This window comes from Sturnus vulgaris, chromosome 23 (assembly GCF_052056855.1).
Source record: "Sturnus vulgaris isolate bStuVul1 chromosome 23, bStuVul1.hap1, whole genome shotgun sequence".
In the NCBI taxonomy this organism is placed as follows: Eukaryota; Metazoa; Chordata; class Aves; order Passeriformes; family Sturnidae; genus Sturnus; species Sturnus vulgaris.
This window is the reverse complement of record NC_142265.1, coordinates 4,126,733-4,133,484: the sequence shown is the minus strand read 5'-3', so window position 1 is coordinate 4,133,484 and position 6,752 is coordinate 4,126,733.

Here is a 6,752-nt window from a genome sequence, read left to right as displayed (position 1 = left end):
AATTTTTGGGTTTTGTTGGTTTTTTTTTTAAGAGGCACCTGCAGAAATTGAAGATAATGGGTAAAGAGAGGAGTTTTGTTCATCCTCTGCAGCTGGATAGTCTCTGATCCAGCAAAGCAATGTGATTTCTTGTAAATACAAATTTTTCTAGTAAAAAACTCCTTACATGATTTTTGCTCGTTATCCAAACTTGAGCCCTAACACAACTCCAACGGGTTTGGAATCTGTCCAGCAGGAGCAGCCATGTCTTGAGCAGGGATTGAGCCTCTGCAGCCTGGATTTGAGCAAGAGCTCAGGTTTAAATGTGGCTGCAGAGCTTGTTTGGCACAACAAGCCACAGTCAGGGTAGGAGAGGTAAATATCTGTGTATACAGATAGATCTAGATACAGATATAAATATATTTATATAAATATAGATATATATGATATAGATTATAGATATATTATATATATAGATAGATAGATATAGATATAGATATAGATACAGATACAGATATAGATATAGATATAGATATAGATATAGATATAGATATAGATATAGATATAGATATAGATATAGATTAGATATAGATTAGATATAGAGATATAGAGATAGAGATATGATAGATTAGATATAGATAGATGTGAATTTGGGGGACAAAAAATGCCATGAGGAAAATTAAAAGGAGAGTAAAGGGGATGGAAATAGCAGCACATTGAGTGCAAAACCAGAAGGTCCCACCCCGAGTGGGTTTCACCTTAATCCAAGCAAATGCAGGCACAGAAACATCTCACTGCTGCTCCATGAAGGATTTATCCCCAGATTTGGCCTCACTACCCCGAAAAAGGAGGATTTAAGGCCTTTTCCCAGCCATCTGTGCTGGTATCTCTCTCCCAGTACACTGCTGGCATCCATCAGGGGAGCTCCACGTCCCCTGCCCGTCTGTCCCACATTTTCAGCCTTTCCACTCCACAAGGGGAATGTCATCGGGTTCTTTTTAATCTCCTTCCCACTCCAGTTTTATCAGTTGGTTATTTATTTGGGTTTATTGCCTTCCTTGTTCATTTTGTCATTTCGTTTACTCAGTCCCCCAGGCTGCTGAAATGGGGCACTGAAAAAGAAAATATAGGACAAATAATTATTATTTGCATGTTCTCTGGAACAAGCCAAGAGAGAGTCTCTGGGGAGAGGGTGGGATTCGCCTCTGTTTGTTTCCTCAGAGGCAATATTAAATGGAAAAACGTGGAAAAGAGGCTGGAAGAGTTTGGAAAGGAGGCTGGAAGAGTTAACCCTTCCCAGAGCACCATGGAGACAGGGCTGAGATCCTCCAGCAGCGGGATGGAGACAGAGGATGGATCAGAAACAGGTTCCCTGGTGCTTTTGGCTTCCCACCAAGCAGAAACAATGGAAAAAACAAAAGACAAGAGGAATCCCTGGCAGGGAGCAGAACAAAACCCTGCAGTCTGGGCAAAGCCAAGGGCAGGGTTATTCTTTTCCCATATAAACACACACTTCCCCATCCCCCCAAAAAATTATATATATATAAATATATATGTATATATATATACACCCCCAATGGCATTGTTAGGAGTGGATTCCAGCTGGATGTGGTGAGGAATTCCCAGGCCTGGGTGTGGAGGCGTGGGGCACGTGCCAGGCTCAGTGCCAGGCTCAGTGCCAGGCTCAGGCCCAGGCTCAGGGCCAGGCTCAGGGCCAGACTCAGTGCCAGGCTCAGTTCCAGGCTCAGGGCCAGGCTCAGGGCCAGGCTCAGGGCCAGGCTCAGTGCCAGGCTCAGTTCCAGGCTCAGGGCCAGGCTCAGGGCCAGGCTCAGGCCCGGGCTCAGGCCCAGGCTCAGGCCCGGGCTCAATGCCAGGCTCAGGGCCAGGCTCAATGCCAGGCTCAGTTCCAGGCTCAGTTCCAGGCTCAGTTCCAGGCTCAGTGCCAGGCTCAGTTCCAGGCTCAATGCCAGGCTCAGTTCCAGGCTCAATGCCAGGCTCAATGCCAGGCTCAGGGCCAGGCTCAGGGCCAGGCTCAGTGCCAGGCTCAGGCCCGGGCTCAATGCCAGGCTCAGGGCCAGGCTCAGGGCCAGGCTCAGTGCCAGGCTCAGTTCCAGGCTCAGGGCCAGGCTCAGGGCCAGGCTCAGGCCCGGGCTCAGGCCCAGGCTCAGGCCCGGGCTCAATGCCAGGCTCAGGGCCAGGCTCAGTGCCAGGCTCAGTTCCAGGCTCAGTTCCAGGCTCAATGCCAGGCTCAGGGCCAGGCTCAATGCCAGGCTCTGTGCCAGGCTCAATGCCAGGCTCAGTTCCAGGCTCAGTTCCAGGCTCAGTTCCAGGCTCAGTGCCAGGCTCAGTTCCAGGCTCAATGCCAGGCTCAGTTCCAGGCTCAGTTCCAGGCTCAGTGCCAGGCTCAGTGCCAGGCTCAATGCCAGGCTCAGTTCCAGGCTCAGTTCCAGGCTCAATGCCAGGCTCAATGCCAGGCTCAGGGCCAGGCTCAGGGCCAGGCTCAGTGCCAGGCTCAGGCCCGGGCTCAATGCCAGGCTCAGTGCCAGGCTCAGGCCCAGGCTCAGTGCCAGGCTCAGTTCCAGGCTCAGTTCCAGGCTCAATGCCAGGCTCAGGGCCAGGCTCAATGCCAGGCTCTGTGCCAGGCTCAGTTCCAGGCTCAGTTCCAGGCTCAATGCCAGGCTCAGTTCCAGGCTCAGTTCCAGGCTCAGTGCCAGGCTCAGTGCCAGGCTCAGTTCCAGGCTCAGTTCCAGGCTCAGTGCCAAGCTCAGTTCCAGGCTCAATGCCAGGCTCAGTTCCAGGCTCAGTGCCAGGCTCAATGCCAGGCTCTGGGCCAGGCTCAGTGCCAGGCTGTGTGGGATGCCCCTCTCAGCATCACCCCAGGGACCACAGACCAAATATTCTGTGCCTTCCCCAGGGGAATATTTGGATGCTCTTCACTTTGTACCAATTGTGGGGATTTAATTTTTCTTTCCTAGAGGAAACAAACCATTGATGCCTGCAACTCACCTGACACACTAATTCTGGGAAATTTGGCTTTTTCAGGCCCAAATACGACCTGGAACATCAGCCAGGAATGGAAAATCAACACTTCCAGCAATCCTTTGGATGCATTAATAAAAGGGAAGGGAAGGGAAGGGAAGGGAAGGGAAGGGAAGGGAAGGGAAGGGAAGGGAAGGGAAGGGAAGGGAAGGGAAGGGAAGGGAAGGGAAGGGAAGGGAAGGGAAGGGAAGGGAAGGGAAGGGAAGGGAAGGGAAGGGAAGGGAAGGGAAGGGAAGGGAAGGGAAGGGAAGGGAAGGGAAGGGAAGGGAAGGGAAGGGAAGGGAAGGGAAGGGAAGGGAAGGGAAGGGAAGGATTGTGGAGATTTGTTTGTACTGGAGACAGAATTTCTTTAATAAAGAGCAGATTAATTGCTTTAAAATTCAGTGCTTCCCATTCCTTCAAGATACCAAGTCCTTGCTCTTGAGGACATGGCCTAAGGACTGAAGCCATTAGATGTGTCATCACTTTTCACTTCCCTTCTCTTCCTCAGATGCAGAAAAAACTTCAAACAGGACCGAGCCACAGGCTCTCTTTTCAAAAACTACCCACTTCAAACAGTTTGATACACCCCAGAAAAGCCCACTGTGAGCAGCAGCACGGGGATTTTATTTCCTCTGCCATCTCCTCCAGGGATGGAGCAGCACAGCAGGCACCAACCCACAGAGGGGCTCTGGCTGCTCTGGGCTGTTCCAGGGATGTGGAGCCAGGATTCAGGTGGGATGACATCTGCTTTGCATTAGCATCTCCCTCTTGAGGTTTCTCGTGTTTTTATTCTTTCTCCTCATTTCCTTTTCCCTCTGCTCACTCTTTTTCTCCTTCCTTTGGGAGAACACAGCTCAGCCCAGGTTCTCCCTGTCTTTCAATGTCCCTTTTCCCCCGTGTTTGTTTTTCCACCTAATATATCCTCACCTCCAAAGTAAGTGCTGAAGCCCAGGGGTTAATGGGCAACTTGGGAAAACTGTAATCAAAGCCATTCCTTGCCATGATGATCCTGCATGACCCCAAGTAAGACCCCAAACCCCAGATCTCACCTCCTGAATCCTGGGGGTATCTGAAGATGGATGAAGAAAAGGCTTTTAGTCTCCCTAATTTCACATAACATCTAGCACTGGGATATTGGGTTTTTATCCCCAAATTCCCTTTATTTTGATTTCTTTAAGATGCCCAGATAGGCCATGCTTTGATAGACTCAGTCTACTCCTCATCATCCTGCTGCTTCTTTCCCTCCATCCCTGGTCCAGATGTCCTTTCCTGCTTCTCCTGCTGGGTTTCTGCAGCTGGGGCTGCTCCTGGACAGCACATGCAGAGCACAGAGATCCTTAATTAGCTCTGTCATGATGATTCTCTGCAACCAGCACCATTTGGAGATGTGTTTATACTCTCCAGGGCCTGGATGCTGCCCTTTGAAAACATTCTCAGTGACAGAGTTGTAGAAAAGGCCCACAGTGTATAATAGAAAAAAAAAAAAAACAAAACCTCCCTGATTTGTGAGGTGGGGAGGGATATATTTGGGATATTTTCTCCTCTCCTCACCCCAAAGGCTTTGATTCAGCCTCAGTGGAAGCTTCCAGCTTTGCTTACAGGCTCTATTGAGCAGGGAGGTGCTGAGGTTCCTGCTCAACATTTAGGCCGTGCTTAAGGGCTGAAAAAAATGGGCACTTTTTAAAGTGACAATAACAATGAAATACTGAGACGTGGCCCTGAGTGCCTCAGCAGCTCGGGGACAGTGTGTTTAGCCAGCTCTGACCATGCCCAATGCTTCAGCCACCTGAAAATGTCTCAGATGAATCCCTGTGGTCTCTATTTTTTAATTTAGAGCAAAAAGCAGCTGTTACTGTGAATAATTACCCTTACGTCTGGATTACAAGCAGTGTTGTTCCCTTCACAACTCCAAAACATTGTTCCTTGAGGACTTATATTTCCAGGGCTGTCAATCCAACACCTTTCACCAGCGCTAAATTCATTTACAAGTGGGGGGAAAATAAAAAAGAAACCTTTAAAAAATAATCAAGGCACATTAAAAAACCATTTGGGAGCCCATCCACCTCCCAGGCTTGCTTGGCTGAACTTGACATTAATTAGGCTAAATCCAAAGGCAGCACCTTCCCCAGGAGTTGGCTGGAAAGCTCTCACCACTCACCCCATGGCTGCAATTTCCAAGGTTTGTACCTAGTTAGGGATTATAATCTTTAACAGCTGCCTGATTTACTCAGCTCATTCCCTCGGAGATGCTGACGCCGTCTCGCTCCTCCTGCCATCACTTCTCCCAGGATTATGCATTTATAGGAGTGAAAGTATGTGATGGAGACCTCCAAAAAGATAAAATCCTCCTCCTGCCGCTGGTCAATAAGAGGTGGGGGTTTGCTTGCCATAAATCCACCAGCTCTGCCTGCCAGATTAGTGTCGGCCAGACAAATTTGGCACTGACCGTGCTGTATAATTAGAACAAAAAAAAAAAAAATTTAAAAATAAAGAAATAAACCCAAACCAGCAGAAATGCTTGTGGGAACGTGTCAGCTTGCTGGCTGGGAGGACAACAGGGGAAGTTTAGTCTGCTGCAAGGGCCGGGGGGTCGGCACTGCTGGGGCTTGGCATCCCTTCCCAGCTGGTCCCTGGCCGTGCTGCAGTCTCCATCCCAATCAGAAAAGCTGCCCAGGCTTTCTCTGACTGCCTGACCCAGCATTCAGATCCTTCTCAGAGCTGCCAGACTGGGGAAAAGGCCTTTTCTGCTTGAAGAGCAGGATTTTTTTTTTGCCAGATTCAGGAAGAACCAGCTGTGCTATCGAGGTGTCAATGCTGGGAGAGCTGATGAAGAAAATGGGAAGAAGGGCTGGGGTCTCAAATCCTGGCTCCACATCAGCATTTTGTTTTACATCCCCAGGCTCAAGTGAACATTCCTGTTTTCCCAGGCACAGCACAGCCCTTCCCAGTTTCTTTCTTCTCCCAGGAGAGGTTTTCTGCAGGACATGTGTTATCAATTAGGTCCACTAGTTCAATGTACGTCTGGTTTTGCTTTTGTCTCCTGGCAAAGCCCAGTAATTATAATTATTATTAATAGTAATGGCAGTAATATATATTTATGTGTGTGTGTATGTAGAGATATAAAAATAGCAAGGCAGCATCCCAGGCCCAGGGAGCTGATCCACAGCCACGTTGAAGCCCTGGACCAAAACACCAGATGAGGCAGGAGCATTTCCCTCACCCTCCATAGTTTCTTTCCCTTACACTCCAGGTAATCCCTTTAAAAAAAAAAAAAATTAAGCTTCTTGGGTTTCAGCATAGGACAAATGTAAACAAGCAGATTTGCAGGCAGTCCCAGAGGCAGGATTGAGTTTAACTTCCTAAAGACATTTGGTGTGCTCTGCCCAAGCCACCTTCAGCTCTCCAGCTCAGCCAGGGATGGATTTGGACCAAAATGGGGATTTCTGGACGTGATTCCTTGGCCTGAGGGGATGAGTCTCATTCCTATTGCCCCATCAGATCGTCCTGACCTTCACTCCCCTGCAGGTAAAGGCACATCAGTGTCCCCTGAAGGGAAAAGCAGCCAGCTCAGTCTTTATTAGGTCCTGGGGAATCCAAATATGACAAATTCACAGTGAAGGGAAGAAACAATAAAACCTGTTCGTGCTGGAAAATGTGGAACCCAGAGAAGCATCTCCTGACAGTGGGAAAAGCCACCCCTTGTACTCAGGCAGAGAATGTGATGCTCCACATCTTTCCTCCTGCACCAGGAG